The sequence below is a fragment of the Mirounga leonina genome, unplaced genomic scaffold, assembly GCF_011800145.1.
Source record: "Mirounga leonina isolate KUSES-001 unplaced genomic scaffold, KU_Mleo_1.0 Mir_104, whole genome shotgun sequence".
Taxonomy (NCBI): Eukaryota; Metazoa; Chordata; class Mammalia; order Carnivora; family Phocidae; genus Mirounga; species Mirounga leonina.
Window position 1 is genome coordinate 19,749,113 of NW_023270231.1, and position 11,082 is coordinate 19,760,194.

Genomic DNA, 11,082 nt, shown 5'->3' on the forward strand with positions numbered 1-11,082 from the left:
CGCGGGAACGCACCACTTTTGGCTTCAGACAGACCTGGGTCCAAATCCCAGCCCCCACAGCTTTCTCACCTGGCCAAGTGACTTTCCCCCCAGGCTTGCTTTCCTGAGCCACGCTGTCACTCAGAATGATTTTCCCGCCTCCTCTGTGAGCTGTGCGGAAGCCGGTCCCAGCGAGCCACCAGACGACCTCTAAAAGACGCCGTAGGTCCCCAAGACCAGGAGCAGCCTCTCACCCATTAGGCCTGGCCATGCACATGATATAAGGACCCGCAAAACAGCCTTGCAAAGTAAGGATTGTTGGTCCCACTTCAGGCTGAGGGACCTGAAGTTCTGGGAGGCGAAGCAGCATGCTGAGACTCGCCCGGCTCTTAGGAAGCCAAGCCAGATGACAAGCAGTCCCGAGGTGGACGTCCTTAGATGCAAAGCCAAAGTGGAGTCCCTTTTCCAGGCTGTAGCCTGGCAGTTCTGAGCCCCCATCCCCTGATCGCCCATCTCTGCGTGGCTCTAAAGAGTAAGGACAAAAAAGTCAACAGAGGCAGCTTGGTGTGCTGTGGACCCAGACCTGGGCTTGAACCCGCTATGCCACTTGTGACCTTGAACAAAGCATGCATTCTCTCATCCACCAAATGCGGACAGCAGCTACTTCGTGGGGCACTTGCAGGGGATTGAATTAAAGGAGGGGAGTCCTGTAGATGGGTGCACACACAGTGAGAATGTTGTGGTGATATCCCACCCAGGCCCAGAGGGGCGGGGAACTGGGAGACCCAGGTTCTCTTTTGGATTCTGTCTCCATCTCTTGTTCTAACTTGAGCATGTAGCTGCCCACCCCAGTGAACCTCCTTCAGGCTGCAGACCCCTGAGAGACTTCATTAAGTTGTGGATCCTCTGCCCAGAAAACCGCACACACAGGACCCCGCAGATCTGGCAAGTAATTTCAGAGGTTCCTGTCTGTGCATCCTAGGGTAAGACCCCTGAGCGATGGTTCCTCCAGCCCTAACCTTCTATGACTTTGTGTGGGGCCTGGAGTGCGTTTCACGTGGTTACTCTTACCCTTTCTGAACCCGGCAGCACCTGGATTCAGAGATTGGCCCCTGCCTATAGTATCACCTAACTGTATTCTGGGGAGGAAAAGAAGCTGTTATAAAAGTCCAACAAGCCCCACAGTGGCTGGCTGGCTTGGCTTACCTCCCCCACGTTGAGGACATCTGTGGTTTGCCCCCAGAATCCATCCCTTCTTCCTTCTGGAAACCGACCTCCAAACTCCTCTTAGGACTAACCCGTCTTGTATCTCAGCCTATGATTGGTGAGCTGATGCCACACCCACCTTCAGGAGCGGACCACCCGATTGGCCACCCAGCATATCCCCTCCCCCTGGCTGTGGCTATTCGTTCAGAGATGGTCAGGTAACAAAATCAGAGTCAATGAGACACGGGAGTATTCCTAGTTTCTGGGAAAGCAAACCTGGAAGCGAGATCTTCACTCTTCCCCTGAAGGACATGGTATAAGATGAGAATGGCGGCAGCTATCTTGCTACCAGGAGGGCGTAGTGTGGAGCTGCACAGGTGGGGGTGGGGGAAGGCTCTGTGGGGAGCCGGAGGGTGACACTCTCAAGGAGGTCAGACAAGAGAGATGGAGAGAAGCAAGGTCTCTGGTGACATCTTTGGAGTTGCTGGACCAAGCCTCACCTGATGCTAACGTTACCTCCAGACTTCAAAACGGTATAGCTCAATAAACTCCCCTATGACGTAACCAATCAGACCTGAGTTTTCCTGTCACTTGCAACACAAAACGTTCTAACTGCAACTCTCTGCCAGCTGGACAGACTAAGAAAAGATCGGGAAGGAGAGCTCGGGAGTCAGGAAGACAAAATTCTTCCAAAGGATGTGGGAAATCGGAATATCCACCCACCCACCTAGTGCTGGGGAAACTTCAGAAAAAAGCCAGGGCTGAGAGCGTAGATGTATTTTTTGGTATTATTTGTCTGGACAGGAGGAAATGTTGGCTATTTTGAGTCTGATTAATCACCAAGTCCACAAATGTTTTTTGAAAGCCAGTCATATGCAGGACACTGCCCAGCGATGGAAGATACACGTACAAACAGGACAGTCCTCACACCAGGGAGCTGCTGGTCAGGTGAGGAAGACAGGCTCAAACACAGCTCACCGGGGCGCAAGCAGGGCTAGGATAAGTGCCAAGATGGAGATCCAGACCACTGAGCCCTGGGAGCCCTGGGGAGCCCGGGCAGGAAGACAGGACCGAGGAGACAGGAGGCATGGTATCACCTCCACCCGGAGGCCAGCTTTTCCAAATTTACTACAAAGACACCTTAGGGGCTAGCATGGCCCCAAGCACCAGGTACACTGGGGGAGCAGTCCCTCCACATGTAGCCCTATCGAGTTCTCCAGATTCTCTGTTCCCCAAAGTTTGGAATGAGGACCCTGGCTGGTGGGGATTTTAGGAGGTTCTGAGCATGGCACCAGGCCAACTGTCTAAACTGGATGGTGAGAAAGTTGTTCCCTATGCAATCTCTCTAAAACCTCCTATCAGGGACAAAGTCTCAGTTTGGTGCTGGTCTGCCTTTAACACCTCTCTAGCACTTGCTGACCCCTCCTCTTAGCAAAGAGAGGGGGAGAGAGTAGGCCTCAGCCTATTGCCTTCTGCAGGCAACAGGCTCTTGCTCAAATTCCCTCACACTGTTTTGTTTTTGTGGCATTTATTTTAACAGTTGTCTTCTATTTATGGCAAGTGATATTGGCTTTCCATTTATGGCAGTGATAAAAAGCTTTCTCTTACATTTCATTTCTGTAAGTTTTTTAAAGGGGGATGGTTGAAAGAAAAATATTAGCTAGTACAAGTGGGACACAGCTATGACCAGAATTGTGAAGGTGGGATGTGAATGACCCAAGTTTGGGGACTATTCATTGCACAAACACGAACTGCCTAACAGGTGGCCACGTGCTGGGAATACAGCAGGGAACCGAGCTGGCAAAACCCTGGCCTCACAGAGCTTACAGTCTAATGGGGCAGGAGAGAGGTAAACGTGAACAAAATAAATAAAATGCACGGTATGTTAGATGGCGGTCGGTGACCTGCATGAATGCAGAGCAGGGACAGGCCAGCAGGCATCCCCATGTATGCTCAGTCTTGCAGAGCAGCCTGGTCAAGCCACACCGAAAACTTGGCAATGAGTGCAGGCTTGGAGGAAGTAGAACCATGGCTTCGCAGACGCCCAGGGAAGGAGCGCAGCAGGTAAAGGAAACAGAAGGACCCAGCCATGCTGCCGGCCCCTCCTGGCTGAGGCTGGGTTTGGAGACTCCTACTGGTCACAGCAACGTGCCCCAGGAAATCTCACATCCATGCCCTGTCCTCCTTTCTTCAGGATGAAAAAGCGAAAAAGCAAAGGACGGTCTGCAGGGATGAGAGGTGTCGCCTGGAAAGCAGCCCCCCAGGGCACAGCTTGGGGGTCACAGCAGCTTCATCCTGGCCCCACACTGGGCACAGGCGTGGCCCCACACGGAAACCAGGACCCATCATGACAGGGCCCCGAGGGGCTCTGAAATCATTGCCTCCTGAGTCATCAAAGTGCCATTGATTTATGGTCAATAATAGTGTGGGGTGCTAAGTGCACTTTATTATTCCACTTTGTTGAAAATTGGTCATTTATCTGTGGTCCATCTGCAGCCCGGTGGGTAAGAAAGCCGAGAATCTGAACTGTGGTCCCCAATTTACAAGCTGCCTGCTTCTGGGCAGGTTCCTTTATTCTTTTGAGCTTTCATTTTCTTGTGAATCAAATGGGAGTACCACATTCAATGGCCCCTTGGTTTGCTCTTGGCACGTGTAGCCAGTCAATAAAATTGTCCTGTTCCTCCATGTACCTAACTCTGCGTTACCCAGAATGCCCCATCTCCTTCCCCGAAAGGGCTCTGGCAGGAGGAGATGGGCAGGAAACCCGTGCACTCATTCGACCAGAATTTATTACTCCACACCAGGCGCTGTCCCAGTCACTGGAGGTACAGCAGCAAACAAAACAAAGACAGTGAAGGTCCTGATCCTATGGGAACGTGTCATCGAAGCAAGACAGGAGCTTTCAGTGAGACAAGGACCACGAAGAATGTTCAGGGGAACCAACTCAGATTGGGTATCCAGGGAAGGTTTTGCAGAAGGGGCAACACTGGGGTGAGAAGTGGTGTGCTCTGTAAAGGTGTGGGGGGAGAGCACTCCAGGCAGAGGGAAGAGCAAAGCAAAGTCCCTGACAGTTGTCTGAGAGACAGAAAGCAAGCCAGCTGCTGGGGAAGTGGGTGCTAGAGAGTTGAGTACAGGAGGAGGAGGGCAGTCAGCCCCTGTGGGGCTTGGGCAAGGGAGAGACCCCGAGGGGTGGCAGTGTGGGGAAGCCTGCCATTCCCATCCGGTGCCCTGGCCTCTTTGAAAGCGTCTCTAGACGCCTGGGACTTGACCCATAACCTGCGCTCCCACCCACGGGGCCAGGCCCTGCCTGCTGTCCCCCAGGGCCTCTGGGGTCAATTTAATTTTGACCAGACCCACAGGGCATCCACGTGCTGGCTGAACTTCCCTCCCTGAATGCCAGTTCTCCTCCAGGTTGGAAGAAAGCTGTGTGGTTTAGATGAAGGGAGGGATGAGGAGGAGGGGGAGAGAGCAAAGTGTGTTTGCTGGCACTGGGATCATAGCAGAAGCCAATGCTGGAACCCTTCCCAAGTATTTAGAAATTAAAATAATAAAAGAAAACTGAGCATATGGAGTTTGTAAAGTGCCGTCCATCTTCGAGAAGGGATCCGACTTGCTCAGAATGTGCAGCAGAGCTGTGGGCTGAGGGGATGTGGAGTAAAGATGGACACTCCTCTCTCAGGTGGGGACGAGGGGCAGGGGCACGCACTGCTCCAGGCACACAGAGTGTGGGGATCCCCTTTGGGTTGTACTTTTAAAAGAGGAGAAAGAATGTCCTCTACGTCTCCTCCCTAACTACACGGGAGTCCCCAATCCTCCCCCGCCTAGGGAATGCCCCCTCCACCCAGCTCAACCTCAAACATAGCTTTAAATCTTCCTCTTCTATATCCAACTCCAGAGTGGTCCTGTAGGCTCAACCTCTAAAACACACCCAAATGCCACTGCTTCTCACCCCCTCCCCATCTCCACTCCTGTCCAGCACCCTCCTCTCCCCCAGCTGACAGCAGCCCCCCATGCCTGGTTGCCCAATGCCTCCCTCCCCACCCCACCTTGTCCATCCTGTCCTACCCCAGCCACCAGATGGATCTCTCCAAAAACTTTTCATCCCACGTAGGATAAAAAGCTCAACTCCTCCCTGTGCCCTTCAGGTCCTGCATGACCCAGGCCCTCCCTGCTCCCAATATCACTGGTCTTCTTTCTGTCCCTCAAACAGGCCAATGTCCTTCTTCCCCAGGGCCTTTGCACATGCAACCCCCTCTGCTGAGCACACTCTTCACCCTTTTTAGGACCAGTTCCTCGTTCGGGTCTTAGCCCAAATGCCACCTCATCAGAGAAGCCTTCCCTGGCCACCTCAACTAAAAAAACCACCTTTCCAGTTCCTTTTGACTTCACTCTATTTATTTCATAACTATCACTATCTGAAATTACCTTGTGTGTTTTTCTGTTTGCTTGACTTGCCCCTCTGCCGTGTAAGTGCCGTGAGCCCCGGACCTGTCTGTCCTCTTTCCTGCTGTGCCCTTCATACTTGGAACAGTGCGGGGCCCAGAGCGGGCCCTTCGCAGACATCTACTGAATGGAGACTGAGTGAACGCCAGAGCCACCTGGTGTATTTGGGCATCAACCAGGTGTTTAGGTAGCACCACGTGCAGCCTTGCAATTGCTGAGTGGCAAACATCACTCAGAACTCATGAGGTTCTGGGGGAGCCCACGTGGTCATGAGTCAGGGTACTGTGGAGTGAGCCTATTCGTAGCCAAATCACCAGACAGCATGTGCGGGGGGTTCCCCATCCTGACGGAGCAAGAAACCAGGCAAGAAAACTTGACTTGCCCCTCCTGGAATTGGGAGCCCACCTGGGAGGCTCAGGTGCCTCCATCCACCCCAGGTGCTCAGGTGTCCCAGCTAAAGAGGTGAGCTGGCTGGAAGGGATAGGCCGCAGGACAAAAGCGGAAGGCAGGTGTCCTGTGAGCCCTCTGGGGTAGGAGACCTGGCCAGCCTGGGGGCCCTGAGGATCCTTGAGGGGTCTTGAGTGCCTTGTCTTGGGTGTGCAGAGGTGGCTGTGTGGACACGTGTAGACACTTGTGGGGGCCCCCAGGGGTGGCTGAGCCCGTGGAGGGGAGGGGAGGGTCCCTTCCCCACAGCCCCTCCCCCTCTACTTCTCCGTCCTCCCCCTCCGTCTGGCTGCTCCTCTCCCGCTCCGCTGCACGCTGGCCTCCGCAAGATGGATTTTCCTGGCTGTGCCAATCTTGCTGCCACCTGTTCGCGCTGTGCTGGAGCCAGCAAAGTGGCTCAGCTTCAAACCCAGAGCAGCTGGCAGAGCGGTTGCCAAGCCTCGCTGTCCCCCTCACTCCCCTCCTCTGTTGCAGCGGCAGCAGCTTGGGCTCCGAGTCATCCTGTCACCTGCTGTCAGCTGGGCAGCCCCTTCTCTTGCTCCCACCACGCCCCCTTCAGCCCCCACCACGCCCCCTCCAGCCCCCACCATGCCCTCTCCAGGCCTCCCCAGCCTTCAGCCCCCATGGCCAGGCTGCAGAGAGGGGCACAGGTCAGGGGCATTCATAGCAGCCCTTGCCACCCTGCCTGCCCCCTACCCACAGCCCAGACTCTCATTCCCCTTCCCCTCCCCCACTTCTCGGGGGCTTCCCCAACTTACTGCTCCCCAGGGCCTCCCCCAGAACTCCAGACAGGAGAACTGAGGCTTGGATCAGTGGCCTGAAAGAGCCAGGAGGTGTCCATCCAGCTCTCCCCGCTGAGCCCATAACAGAGCAGGTGGCCCAGGACACCCCCAGGCAAAGCAAGCTCCAAACCTCTGGGAGTGGGAGAGCTCCGGAAACTTCCTGCAACAGCAATCCAACCCATGCCAGAGGCTCGAGTCCCAGCCCTGCCCCTAATGCTCACTAGCTCCATGACCTTGACAAAGCCCCTCTAAACCTCAGTTTCCTTGGCTGCCAATAGACTAGGTCGGTGCCTGCCCACCCCGCTGTGCCACTGCAAAGAACAAACATAAGACTAGTGCCTTGAACTCCTTCGGGAACAAGACAAGGATATAATTAAACACATGCGTGGGACAGAGAAATGCAAACTGTAAAGTACTGTGCAGCCCAAGGAGCCGTTTTGCTCTTTCTCATGGGATGTGGACCTGCTCCCAGAGAGGCAGTGAGGCCCCATGGCCTGAAAGCAGGCATGCCCGGCCCCCAGGAGAAAGATTCGGGCTGTCTGACTTCAGAAACACTGGCTCCAGCTGAGGGGGCATCTGACGGCTGAGACAGACACATTAGAAGATAGAGCAAGACACAGGCAGACAGACAAATAAACACAGATGAAATAGCCGGGTGGCCGATGGCTCTCCTGATGGGAACGGACAGGCAGCGGTGGCTAGATTCCCATAGCCTGGGGCCTCTCTCTGCTCCACCAGAACCTCTCCCTGCCTGTTGCCCTCGGTCATCAGCTCTCACACACACACCCTAATGCTCATCAGGGAGGAAGGAGGGGGGTGCTCGACGCACCGGAAAAAAATTTCTTTGAAATTGGGCATGGAGCCCAATGCAGGGCCTGAACTCACGACCCCGAGATCAAGACCTGAGCTGAGATCAAGAGTTGGACGTCCAACCAACTGAGCCACCCAGGTGCGCCTGGCCCCCCCAAATTCCAAGATGCTACTGAGGAGGGAAATAGTCTCTGGCAATAGGGGGAAGGGGTGTTCTCTTATGCAGATTACTTGGGTTCTGAGGAGGTGTGCCTTTGTGAGTGATAGTAATAGGAAACTACAGACCATTTCAATTGCAGGAGCAGGTGTGGTGGGTGTTGATCCCTGGGGATGAACCATCAAGGAGAACTGAGGATGTTGGTGGAGAAACTCTAGTGTCTGCTCAGGTTTGTCAAGTGCATCTTTCCCTGGGTGCCCAGAGCTGTTCACCAGTACCTGCAGATGAGCAGAGAGCTCAGGGGCTTCTGACACCATCTGATTGCTGGGGGTAGGCTGGGCTGGGGGCGCTAGCTCCAGCAGGGTGTGGACAGGCGGGGGCTTGGGCTGGCAGCCCTGCTTCCTCTTCACCCCTGCCATGTATCCTCCCACGGCTGCCAGACTGCTCTTTCCAGAATGAGCATTGGATCTGTCCCTCCCCTGCTTATGTCCCCCATGCTACGGCTTCCCATTGCTCATGTAATAAAGTTCAAACCCTACCCATGGCTTATAAGGGCACCAGGGTCTTCCCCGCCTACCTCTCCAACCTCGTGTCCTACTTCTTCCTCACTTACTGCTCTCCATCCACACCAGCATTATTGTTTTTCCAACCTGGCTCCACCTCAGGGCCTTTGCACTTGCTGTGCTCTCTGCCTGGGACCCTTCAGTTGCCAGTTTTACCTTAGTTGCATTCTGATAATTTAGGTCTCAGCCTTACACCATCCCTGTTACTCTCCCCCTCCTTCCTCTGAGTACTATCACATCTCCCTGGGTTTTCCTCATTTGCTTACTGTGTAGCATAGAGCCCTATGTGAAAATATTTCCTCTGTATGTTTTTAGTCTGTGTCTGCCCTATAGAACACAAGCTTTTGTCTTGTTCACTGCTGTTTCCTACTATCTGGAGCAGAACCTGAAACACAGTAGGCATTTAATAATTATTCCCTCAGTGAAATGAGTGAATCACAGAGGAAAAGGCCAAGTGTCCCTGGAATGGGGAGCTCATATCCAAGAAACTGAACAGAACAGAGGAGAATGCAGTTGGAGGACAGGCATGATTTCGAGGGGCCAGGGCCACAGAGACCTCCAAGGAGCTCATGATGCCAATGCTCATTTGACCACAGGTTTTGCTCAGTTTACTTCATTGAATGTTCATCACCCGGAGCTGGTGTATTACTAACCCCATTTATAGATGAAATAGTTGCAGCTCAAGTGTTAATCATGTGTCTGAAGTTTCTCCTCTGTGGCATGTGGCCTCCCAGCTGGTTGGAAAAAGACCAGGCCCCTAGGCCTGGTCTATGTCCCTTGAGTCATTCCCTGTAACATTCCTTTTTTTATAATTTTATTTAAATTCAGGGGCACCTGGGTGGCTCAGTCGTTAAGCATCTGTCTTCAGCTCAGGTCATGATCCCAGGGCCCTGGGATCGAGCCCTGCATCGGGCTCCCTGCTCAGCGGGAAGCCTACTTCTCCCTCTCCCACTCCCCCTGCTTGTATTCCCTCTCTCGCTGTCTCTCTCTCTGTCAAATAAATAAATAAAATCTTTTAAAAAAATAAAAATAATTTTATTTAAATTCAATTAACATATAGTGTATTATTAGTTTCAGAGATACAGTTCAGTGATTCATCAATTGCATGTAACACCCAGTGCTCATTACATCATGTGCCCTCCTTAATGCCCATCACCCAGTGACCCCATCCCTCCACCCCCCTTCCCTCCAGCAACCCTCTGTTTGTTTCCTATGATTAAGAGTCTCTTATGGTTTGTCTCCCTCTCTGGTTTCGTCTTATTTTATTTTTCCCTCCCTTCCCCTATGATCATTTGTTTTGTTTCTTAAATTCCACATGAGTGAGATCATATAATTGTCTTTCTCCAAATGACTTACTTTGCTACCCTCTAGTTCCATCCACATCATTGCAAATGGCAAGATTTCATTTTTTTGCTAGCTGAGTAGTATTCCATTGTGTGTGTGAGTGTGTGTGTGTGTGTGTGTCACATCTTCTTTATCCATTCATGTATCAATGGACATCCAGGCTCTTTCCATAGTTTGGCTACTGTGGACATTGTTGCTATAAACATTGCAGAGCAGGTGCCCCTTAGGATCGCTATGTTTGTATCCTTTGGGTAAATTCCTAGTAGTGCAACTGCTGGGCCATAGGGTAGCTCTCCCTGTAACATTCCTGAAAGGGCCTTGCCTGCTTGAAATGGCAGAAGACAGCATCACGGGCAGCAGGCTTACAAGGATCCCAGGCCGAAGGGGGCAGTTGCCAAGAGAGAGAAGCCAGAAAAGTGGGTCCTGCGCCTTGGTAGACAAAAGAAGGGTGAACAGACTCATGGCTCATGACTGAAGTGAAGCTCCTGGTGGAGGCCTATGCATGGCGGTCTCACACTCGCCCTCCAGGATGGGAATGACTGAAGACTTGGATCTGAGTATGAGCCCTGCATCTGGTAACACAGCTCAGCTTTCAGCCTTGCTGTCTTCCTCTATGGAATGGAGATAATAATGCCCACCTCCAAGAGTTGCTCTAAGAGTGAACCAAGCCCCGTGTGTAAGAGTATTTTTATAAACCTTCAAGGGTTGTTAAAATATGCATAATGAGGATTCATTTGGCTTCAAGGGTCAGAAATCCACCTCAAACCGACTCAAACTCAAAAAGGCTCTTATAATTAAGAAGTCCTCCTAATTGAATTTAAATTAAAAAAAATAAATTAAAATATATAAATAAATAAGCCTAGCATCAGGCTTTGCACTGATTTCCTTCCCCCTCCCACTACCCTCCCCCTTCTTTGTGCACACGTTCTCTCTCTCTCTCTAATAAATAAATAAATCTTAAAAAAATTAAAAAGTCCTCAATATGGGGGATGTTGGCTTCAGGCTTGGCTGGATCAGGGTGCTCTAACAAAAAGAGTCCCTCTCCTTGTCTCCTTGTTAGCTCTCCTCTGTAGGGCCTTCCCTCCTAGGGAGGCTCTCATCAATGTGTGGCCATCAGCCATTCCAGGCCCCCAGGCTCACAGATGACCAAGCCCACCTGAAAGGGAACTTCTCCTCTATAAGCCCCAGCTTAAGTCCCAAGATTGATTTTCATATAGACTAGAAGCCCAATCTGAAGTAACCATGATGGAAGCCAGGAAACCAGGAAACTCTGGCTGCCATCCCTGGAGCCAGGGGTGGGCCTGGCTTCATCAGGACCATGAAGACTGAGTGGTGGCAGTAGAGGTTCTCCAAA